We start from the raw sequence: 11606 nt of genomic DNA, 5'->3' as shown, positions 1-11606 counted from the left end.
ACTAAGTTTGTAAACTGTCAGTTTTGAAACTATAGTTTTTTAAAACTTTTAGACTTTTTATGCGCAAGACTCCTGCGCACCTGTTTGGTGGCATCCATTCTTGTTTGTGGTTCCGATTGAGTGGGGTTCAGTCTTGGTTTATGACATCCTCGGTTTGATCGATCATTGGGACTTCGCAATATTGTTACTCTTTGAGCTGTTTCCTTATTATGCCTCAATGCATAAAATGGTCAAGTGAATTAAATGCAGTTCACATATTACAAATCTAGAATATTTTTTTGGAAAGTTTAATTTATTTATTGACTTTATATCGCAGTCTATACAAATAAATTTTAAATTTATAGACATTTGCTCGATTTGAGTAATAGGTATAGGTACTACATAATATTTAGTGAGTTTTCTAAAACCACTGTAACTCCTCATTTTATTTCTTTTAGGTCTTAATGTGGGTGTTACGATTAAGTACCTATCAGAAGTTAGCAACTAAGATTTCTAGCCAAAACAGCTCTAGATAAATTACCTCGAGCCTACCTAGACTCAAGCATACGCCGTGTATCACACACTTCATAAAAGCAAAGTTCAACACAACATAATTAATCGTTCGTTTAAACACAAAGACTAATTTAATAAGTGACCCAACTCCCAAATGTCAAAGCCATTCAAATAAAAAACAACAAAGAAATCTTGAAGAAGGATGGCGCTCTGAGCAGCTATAGCGGAGGCCCTGCCTGGTGTCATGGGAAAACGTGTTTTTTTATACCTCATATAAATTGAGACTCATTTTTTAAAAGTTGTCTCTCCTTTTTTGTTGTTTTGGTATTGAGCAGTGGTACAATGGGAGGACAAGGAGGCAGTTAGGTAACATTTTTAACATCATTATAAGTGAAAACCTGTGACTGATGATCCCCGGTCGGGCTTCGTGGGTCACAGCTTATGGTGGGCTTCTAGGAAGCTGCAATGATTAAATATGAACAGTACAATGGAGAGTGGGTACTGTTAATATTGAAATTGATAGTTTTTATATTGACTAAGCTACCCAATCGTTCCGTAGTATATTGTGTAGATACGATAGATTCTTGGGTTTTCACTTGAAACTTTATCGGAGTTTGTTCGTAGCAGAGAAAATAAAAAAAGGACGCGTCCTGCGATGTATAAAATAGGTAGTATTTTTGTAATGCTATATAATAATATTCGGGTGTCATAATATGTAACATTATTTTAGTTGAAATTTAACTGAAATCTTTTAGTGAAAGCATGAAAATTACATTCCCATACCTTTCTAAAACTTGAAGAGTGGCGGTATTACATTCTGATACAAGAAAGGAGCTACTTTCACGGTAAGGCCATTTTTGCACTATAAAATATGACATTTGGCTCAAGGTATCACTGATACTAAAAATATATTTTTTGAAAAATAACTTGTAAGTCTCAATGCAGGAATACTAAATAACGGGTTCTTTGTGTAATTCCAGATAGCGGAATTTTAATATTCTCATCGGCTGCCCCCCGGAGACTCGACGCCTGGGGTTTTAGTAGCCTCCGCAACAGCCAAGGGAAAACGGCTTACTTACCGAATTTGAATCGCACCGCACGGGAACATAACTACATCATCATCATCATCATCATTTCAGCCATAGGACGTCCACTGCTGAATATAGGCCTCCCTCCATGATCTTCACGTTGATCAATAGGTAGCGGCCTGCGTCATAACTGCAAATCCAAGAGAAAAAAGGTAAGTAAGTGTAACGATAGCTTGGTTTCCTTTTATGACGGTTAAAAAACCATCTGCGGAATTTATGCAGAAAGAAACATTATTGCTGAAAAATTGATTTGCTTGTGTGTAAGGATAATTTTGTTAGCTTTTAGACTTCTGGCGCCTGAAATAGTTTTCTCGTGTAAATAATATCCCTTTCAATCCCGAACTAGCTCACATAAAAGTAAACAATATTAGTGAGATATTAGGAGTTTATACCTAATGGGAACTGCTAGTTTTTTTTGCATAAAAAAGTACCAAAATAAGTGATTAAATATTTAAACACTGCAATATTAGTACTGGAATTCTAAATGATTAAACGTGTAGAAATCGCTTGGAACTGAGCTGGCTTTTCTTTTTGGTGATTCTTCCGTTCACCATACTCTGCTACCTTTTGCTTGCAAATTAAGATAATTAAATTGGTTAATGAAAAGTACTGGCATAAGTTCATTTTATTCGGAATTTATTGCAGTTACTAAAATAGTATTTTAATGTTTTGAACGTCTCCATTATGACACGGCTACCGCACTACACATTGTTATTAAATATATTTCGAGACACATTTAACGTAGTATGAGAATGAAAAGAACAACAATATGAAAATATAATTTAGCACTACTACACGCAGAATTGTTAAAATCAAGTGGCAGTGGGCGGGGCACATAGCTCGTAGAGACGATGGCCGTTGGGGCAGAAAAGTTCTCGAGTGGCGACCACGGGTTGGAAGACGTACCGTGTGCAGGCCTCCTACTAGGTGGACCGACGATCTGGTAAAGGTCGCGGGAAGAGCCTGGATGCGGGCAGCGCAGGATCGGCATTGTGGAAAACCTTGGAGGAGGCCTTTGTCCAGCAGTGGACGTCATTTGGCTGAAACGAACGAAAGAACGAACACACTACTACCTACTACTAGCTAAGTAACGCAAGTCTAACTTTGCAAAACCAGAAAAAAGTAATTTAAGTTGAACCGATGACAATTTAATAGAAAACACATCCTAATCAAATTATTTAATTATTTGAATAAACAGATGAATGTCGTCATTTAATGTATTGTTCTCTAATCTAGTCGTATTATAACTATTTCTAATGAATAGTACCTACTGGCATAATACTGTCGTTAATTTACAGAGCTTAGAATTATTTTAAGACACCCATGATAACACTTCGACAATTCCCAGAAGGTCCATAAGTGTTAGTATCGCTTTAAACAGTATCAGTTTACTAATTAAAACTATTGGCTTACACTGATAATAAGTATAAACAGGAGCTACGAACTTATCTTATACACTTGACATCAGAATCGGACGTTTAGTTTTTTATTCGGAGCCTTCGAATTGGAGGACCGAGATGTGAGATAGGTCGGGTTAGTCCTCTTGGTTCGGCCTATAAAATAACCATAACTATTTTTTGTCAACGGTTCTCAACATTTACTAGAAGACATAGCCCATTTCCATAAACATAACTTATCCTTTTACATAAATTAAAAATGTGCACAAAACGGTTCTATTTTTAGAAATTTCCAAACTTGAGGTTTGGTAATATTGTAGGAATTTCAAAGTGGCATTACATTTACTATTATCTAATCTTGGAACATTTGTTTTCATATTGAAAAGTAATGCAGCTTTGCCAATATAATTATGCAACTCTCTAAGAGCGGCCATTTTTTAAAAGGTTTTAGGTTTGTATAATTAAGTTCTTTCTACACAATAACATCTGACCGCATTTTGGCATGTAGTAGGTATTTCAACGAAAAATCCAAACATAATTTTACATGGTGGGGGTTCTATTGAAAAGTTTGAGCACCTCAGTAACAAAATAATATCTTGAGGACCAAGATGTGACGATAAACTAATGGCCGAGGAGCAGCTACCGAATCTGATGCAACGGTAGTCTTCGACCACTTTAGCTATTGAATTCCACTGAGATCGACATCGCCGCTTTTTGTGAGTGTATGTCATTTGAACCAGTAATGTGAGTCATACCGAGCATTTGAAAGGTATAGAGTGTATCTCTTAGACTCCGAATGGTAATGGACGTTTAGATGCAGTCAATAAAAGTCTATAATATGTCTATACATCTCCTCATTATACATTAGATATTACATTTTATTTATTGTAATACTTAGTAGCAATCATTTCCACAAAAGTTTCTTTCTTGAAAGCTCACGAAAAAGCACAAACTTTATCCTATTTTTTGGTTTTTAAAGTGCTAGCTAACTTTTAATTTTTTTTGAGTTCGTAAATTCATTCGGAAGAATTAATTAATTACCTATTAAGTGCCAATAAAGATAGGTATTTTAATCATACATTTACGGAAACATTAATTAGAATACAGTTCACTGTTCAATCAGCTGTTAAAATATAAATAAACTTTCTTGCAAAACCCAAACAATTTAATCCTCATTAGCTCGCATCTTCTTAAACCCATAAAGGGTTTTTATTAATCGGCACTGTTATGGTGTTTTAAGATCGTTAATTTTACGGCTCACTGATCCATTATGCGGGGGTGCCATCAACACTCCGTTATCTCCGCGTAAACCAAGTAATACGGGCTATAAATGAGCTGGATCTACTACCGAAGACTAATCGTCACTTTAGATTAGTGCTGTCGTTAGTGCGAATTTGGGACAATAAGGTAAGTGCCCCCTACTTCGGTATATTAAGGCTCTTACGACTTTAACATTTTATTTAAAAATAACTAAGCATGATATCAGTATGAAAGCTTTTGTATGCTAAACTTTGGTCTTTTGACAGTACGTTAATACATAATTTAGAGTTATATAGTTTGAACTTTTTTTTATATTAATTGTTCTGTGGACCTCTTGTTTGGATCCTGTTTCGTGACAAAATTTTGCTCTGTTTCTAAGTTCGTGAACTCATGTCCCCTATTTCGGGATAAGGTTTTATGCATCCAGTTAGGATATTTTAATAATGATTAAGGGTTTAATAAATTTAAAAACGATAATAAAAATTTAGAATCAAATAATTATGTGAAATTGACGATATTACTTACCTGAAATATTCATAAGAAATAATGGGTCTAGTATAATATTTTGATTTGTTAATACTATCAATATGTGAAAATATTTATATAACCATTAGAAATGTAGGAGGGGGGGGAGAAACTTTACCCCCCCCCCTTCGTACCCATAAAATTTTGATTTGTTATTTCTAGCGATATGTGAAAATATTTATATAACCATTAGAAATGTGGGGGGGACTGACACCCCCCCCCCTTCGTAGCCATAAAATTTTGATTTGTTATTTGTAACCCCCCCTTAAAGGAATTCTACGTTTTCATATAACTTTTTTCTAAGCCAAATCAATTGTCAAGGAACACATGGAACCACTATTACAAGTTTTATTTAAATGGACGTTCCTTCGCCTTTTTATAAGCTTAAGAAGTTGGAGCGCTAACCTTACGGTGAGAGCAACCTTTGCAAGCCGCACGGCTGTTTTTGGCTCTCTGAGAGTTTGAAGCTTCGTATTGCTCTCATTTTTGGCGCCACAATATTGGTACTTGGTTTTTTAGATAGCTTAAATAATAGAGTTTTTATAGTAATGAAGAATTTTTATAAATAATATTCCATTTGCTTATTATTTGAGCTAGAAAAAAAACTTACGAACTTACGTACTATCACGAACTAGTAGCCGTTTACCTTAACTGGGACGCTATCGTATTGACAGCCCGTGATTTGTGCCGTGATATAGCGCACTTGCACGGTGATCGTTTTGAACGCAGCATGTTCGATTCCTGATTCGGTTTGGTATGAAAACAATATTTTCAAAACATAAAAGCTATTGATGATAATCATCAGGCTTTTTGTTGCCATGCAACTGTAAGAAAATAGTATGATGACCACGATATGACATCATCATTATCACGTCACATACGTGGTAATGATGATGGTTGAAAATTATAATAAAACCCTCGGAAGTTTACATAATCGTTAAATATATCGTGTATTCATGATATTCTTATTTTAAGTTCTTGGTTCGATCATCACTGGTTGCGACTTATTTTCAGCATCTACTCTAAATGGATAAATTGATATTACAGGATAAGGTAATTCGATTATAAACAAAAACTCTGGGACATTCATCCCATTATCGTCACATCACTAGCATGGTCTCATCCACCAATATTTATACAGGGCATAAAGCTGCACAATAAAACCGTGACCACGCCAGAGTTTATGCTAATCGCCAATAAAAATATAATAAAACACGGCCTTGTCCGCCGCGTCGACGTGTGTTTCCAAATGTGTAAATAATAGAAATTCGACGGCTCGTTCGTTATAGGCCTGGAGCATGAGCTATGAAATTTAAATCTAAGGTGCTTTGAGGACTTTGAGGTTCATTATACACAAGCTTTTCTCCGCGGCTTAATCCGCGTGAAAAGTTTGTCACAGATCGTCATAAATTGTAGCCTAACAATACTGTAAAGTTTCATCAAAATATGTAGGTACGTTCAGTAGATAGATTTTGCGTGAAAGAGTACCAAACATGTTATCTATACAAAGTTTTGCATTTATAATATTAGTAGGATATTGTATTTGCCTATGAAGCAAAAATCCGTGATCTTCTAGGACTTTTAATTAAAAACTGTTTTCTATAGCGCATTTAAGCTGTAGATCCTATGTGGCCAACATAGGAGTTACAGCGGTGGGAACGAAAGGTGGAAATAGTTAAGTGCAGCTATGGGTGCAGCATATTTTAGTCACATTGTGTTTAGAGTCTTACATTAATCTTTGAATTTCTCACAAGAAACAATCGAACTTTTTAAAAGTTCCATAAAATCTTTCGCGAGCCACTGTGTATCATGACTCGCGCAAATCATGGTGACGTATGACCTGTCTCACAAACAGCTTTACGGCTAAAAATAAAAGCAATAATTGATGGGGATGTTTATATCTTTGATTTTACACAAGGACGTTGGACTATAGGCAGCGGGCAGTGGGCACTAATCACGAACACAGGTAGCATATCACCGCATCTCGGCGCACGATCCATTCCGGTTATTAATGAACGACTCTCGAATTTCTTCCGAGCCGATTGACAGCCGCGTATTTGTCACTGTCCACTCCACTCCCCGAGTCGTCTATCGCGAATACCTCACCTCGGTTTGTATTCAAACAGTTACATACTTTCACTCACAACACGAACCGAGCTTACACTTTAAACTTTTTCCACGGGACTCCGCATTAACATTTTCATAACAAAGCCAACTACGCGAACCCTTTTAATATTGCAAGCAGCATGCTAATCGCTCGCTAAAAACTAACCTTCGTCGGAAAAACTATCCGCGCGTATCGGGAGCCCGCGCCGCCGCCGTATTACAGCTAATTGATGCTAATTAATAAATTAATTAACCATGTTAATACGACGCTTGAGTGATTCCAGTTTTTCTTCTGCCACGTACCTACTTATTTGTCCGAGCTACATTTTTAATCCTCGCCGCAGCATTCCCCTTTTTGCGTCGCGCTCTCAATACGGCATGATCTCGTCCGGTACATTTTTTAATTGATTTATTAAAATTAATAAATTATGAGTAGAGACCACACGGGCTCCTAATTGGGACTCTGTTATGACAGCCATTCACATAACGATTGAATTGAAGCGGCGTTTAATCATAATTTATGTCATATTTTCTCATTTGTTTTCGCAGTCCGAATGTGAACGGGTTTTGTATCAGCGCGGCCGCGTCGTTAAGATAAGCGGGGCTTAGGGAGCGGCTCTCATTGTAATTCGACTGTCCGGAAGAATGCTGTTATCTTTCTTATTAGTCTTTCAGGTTTTTCCAGCAGGTCTGGTACACGTGGATAATATTATTATATTAGTGTCATGTTTGTGAGGAGCGGCGGTGAAAAAACTGGAAAAGTTTAGCGCACACGCACGCACCATTGAAGTGGTGCCGCCGAGCACGCGGCACGTAGGGCGGCGAGATGCTTCTTAGAAGTGCACTCGGCTGCCCGAACAGTACTACAACGCTTCCTAAATCTGAGCCTGGAAATTGCAGTACGTGACCCCATAACGGGACGTGGGTGGGACGCTTTATATGGTCATTTCTTTAGACCTCGTTAGAAATACTAGACTAAGATCGTGACGATTATGTAGAATGCTTTTTTCAAGTAGATAATAGCAGCTTTGTTTCTCTGTTTCTATTATCCTTGAATTGTTCTCAATTGAGTACTTATTTCAAGGCTCGCTTATTGCCCCCGTAATCGTTTTATGTTCTACCAGCACGTGAAGAAATTGCAACATAATTGAGCGGCAATAAACATTGCATTCCTTAGAACAATAGCACTAATAGCTCAGTGGATTATCAGTTAAACTTAAAGGTAAGAACCTAGTGTTGAATATTTCACTGGATTCCTATTGCTATGAAAACACATTTGAACATTTCCCTCGTTGCTTGAATTTACAATACGAACGCGGGTATGCAGCGAGCACGCGTTCACGGGCACATAAATACAAAGTCTGCCACATAATATAACGAGTATAGGGGGCCAATTTAACAGACTTATTGTCTCCGCCGCTACAATGCGAGACACGGGCCGAGCAAAAGAAGCACGAGCTGGGGACCCCGAGTCTGCCGATACAAAACAATGGTATTTAATCAACGATGATAAATGCAGTATTCAGGCACGTTTTTTAACGATACTGCCGTATTGTTTTGGCGGGAGCTCACCGTTGAATACGGAGATAAGTCGGCGCTGAGAGTGGTTTAGCTGACAAATTGGAATAAAAGGAATATTTATCCGCGCCGGACCGCACGCCCGCGCCGGATCACAGTTCACATTCTTGTGCGTTTGTGGAGATATGACTTGTAACAAGAAAAAATACTATCACATGTGCTTACATGGTGGGAAGCACCGTCTTTGGAGATAAGTCGCGTTAAAATAGCATGGACGTGAGTGAGGCTCGCCTCCGTGTCTTTCACATATCGAAACTTTTGGGCGTTCAGAATATGGAGTATGGAGTAGATGTTACAAAACTATTTATGGTTCATAACGACTGCTTTTGGAAGGAAGTAGGGGTTAAATTATTTAGTTACATTAAAAGTATTTCCAAAAAAAGTTACCCTATGTTACATTGTAAAGCTAAAGTATCTCTTTCGACCTTTTCCACCATAAGTAAACTGCCGGTAGCTATTCCTTACGTCTGTAACCGCAGTCCGTACAATACGCCATTTCATAATTTATGTATTGCCTGAGATACTCGCGTCGTTCGAACCGTCTCAGTTTTGTATAAATCACGATATTTTGTTGAAATAACAGCGGAACGATTGGAATCTTGCGTTCTGGCCGTTCGGTTGCGGTCGTAAATTTGTGCGGTATAACAGCAGGATGCCCAGCGTCCTGGACGGATAGAGCATCAGTGATTTACTCAGCCACTGCGCTAACAAGACGCGCTTTTCACGTCACTGGATGACATGGCTGTTCCGTGTTCAATTGTGAGCGCGACTTATGACTTAGGTGAGGTATAAACCACGCTAAACGTAACATTAGTCTGTTAAGAAAAGGTATAGTGGTTGATAACTAAGCAAGCTGTGCTTTATAAGGTCATTTCAGGAACTATTAATCAGAATTTGGAAATTCTTTCTAAATTAGGACTGAGATGAGTTGCACTTTGTTTGATGTACCTATAAGTAGGTACCTACTGGGTGACAATCTTTGATTAATAACACCATTAACACTTAACACCGATGCTCTATCTTTGCGAAACCTTAGCTTACCTAGTTTAGTTTAGGGCCAAGAAGGGTGTGATATTTGGAGTAATTTATTGTTTTAATGAATGAATTTCAGTTACAAAAATGTTTCGCGTTACAGACTGACATTAAACAACCCCTCGAAAATTCAGAGCATTCTTCGTTAAGGTGTCTTGCGCCATGCCGCCGTGGTTGTCATCACTCAAAAGAATTCATAACTTTCATAATTAGGAGCCATTCCGGCGGCGACCACCACTCTTTGCCTGTCTGTTTGTCGCCACCGCAAAAAAGCACGGCACTAATGGCGTGCATCGACCCGATAAGGTATCTGATCAGCAAAAACTCTTATGTCCCCTGAGAATGTTGTACGTTCGGCCGACTTCGGCGTTCGGCCGTAGACGCCGGTGGTGGCATTATGCGTGCCGATAAATATTTATGCAATTTATTCATATTTGGACCCACGAGTCCTATTGGTTTTGTAGATGTCGCGATCCCATTGTTTGCGGTTTGATTACAGGTTGGGACAGAGATTTCGATGCGATCGGAATTGGTGCTGTATTAACTTAGTCGTAATAGAGTAGTATCTTGGTATCCATCGACTTCATTGAGTTTGCTGGTTTATCCATCAAATAAGATACTCATCATAAAGCCTAAACCCTTACCTAAACCTATGTAGATGTTTTAATAAGCATAGGACTCCTCCATTAACTTAGTATTGTTATTTTATTTAGTTTCATGTTTGGTTTTGTTGATATTGCTGAATAAAGCATTTCATTTTTATTTCTCATTTTTCTCGGTAAGAACTTTTTACGTCCCATGAGTCCCTAACCCCTTCATTGGACAGTATCTATGTCTATGATACCCAGAATATTGTAATACGAGTAATTATAAAAATACTGTATCATTCGTATCGCAACTGTAGAAGGGATATATTTTTCAATTCACAGAACACTTGTTTCTTACGTCTTCGTCACACGCTGAGATGACAAACTCCTAAGCTGTCTTCCATCAGCAAACTTTCTATCGGCCACAGTGAAGCTACTCGTATGCGGGCGCGAACGAATATCAAACGCGTAAAAAACGAAAGCAGATACAATAGAGGCCGATATCAAACCTGAGAGGATCGTTGTCAAATCTGGTATCTGCGCAGCCGCCATCGGCGCATCAGTGTTGCAATAAATACGTCGCGGTGACAGGCAAAAAGGCGGGAATGCGCGGTCGCAGGCGGTCGCTGCATGAGCATGTCGCGTCGCTTTTTCGGCCAAAACTCATAACACGTTTAGTTCTATTAGTTTTTGTTGGACAAATCGGTTATAGCGCGAAACGGGATGTGACCGGCATAATGACGGAAAGCGGAAAAAATTCGGGTGCACACAATGAAGTTGTACTTTTCTTTGGGCGAAAGTTTTGTGAGGAATTTTCACAACTGCTCAGCTTGTCAATGCGCTAACATTTTCACTTCACGAATAGAAAGTTATAACTTATTATAAGGCAGAGGCACCCACTTGATTTAAAAGACAAGACGCACATACGGTGCTTTAACGTTACTTGTGTATAATTATGGTGTAATATTTCAGGGGAAGCATTTGAAAATGCATCCCCTATTATAACATAATAGTTCTTCTCGACTAAAAAAATAAAATAATAATAATTAAACTACATAAAGCTTTGCACTTCGTTTTAAAAGTTAGCGAACATTAAAGAGGTTATTTTCTCAAACTCAGTTCAGTTTTGACAAAAATTACATAAATGACGTCAGTGCACCGATGTGCAATCATTCAATTCTACCAGCCTGCATAATCCCAGCAACAGCTTTACGAGTATTGATGACGTAGGCAAACTTACCCACGTTAGTTAGGTACGATATAACTATCCATCTATGTACCAGTGACTGTAAATATGTCCAGGTCATCTAGATAGCGGGGTGCATGCGTGACGGAGGCATCGCGGCAAGTGTTGAGATAGGCAACTGGTGATAGGCAGAAAGTGTGCTCACTCGTGAGGCAGATCTGTGTCGGGCTTGCTAAATAAACGCTCGGCTGGATATCATCGTCTGTCAGATACTAATAGTACATCACCCTATATATTTTTGTGCAAAAGTCAACCCTATTATAGCTACATAGGAGGGCGGCATGTTTAGCTTGAA

This window comes from Ostrinia furnacalis, unplaced genomic scaffold, assembly GCF_004193835.3.
Source record: "Ostrinia furnacalis isolate ACB-3 unplaced genomic scaffold, ASM419383v2 OfSCF3818, whole genome shotgun sequence".
In the NCBI taxonomy this organism is placed as follows: domain Eukaryota; kingdom Metazoa; phylum Arthropoda; class Insecta; order Lepidoptera; family Crambidae; genus Ostrinia; species Ostrinia furnacalis.
Note: the sequence above shows the minus strand (reverse complement) of the source record.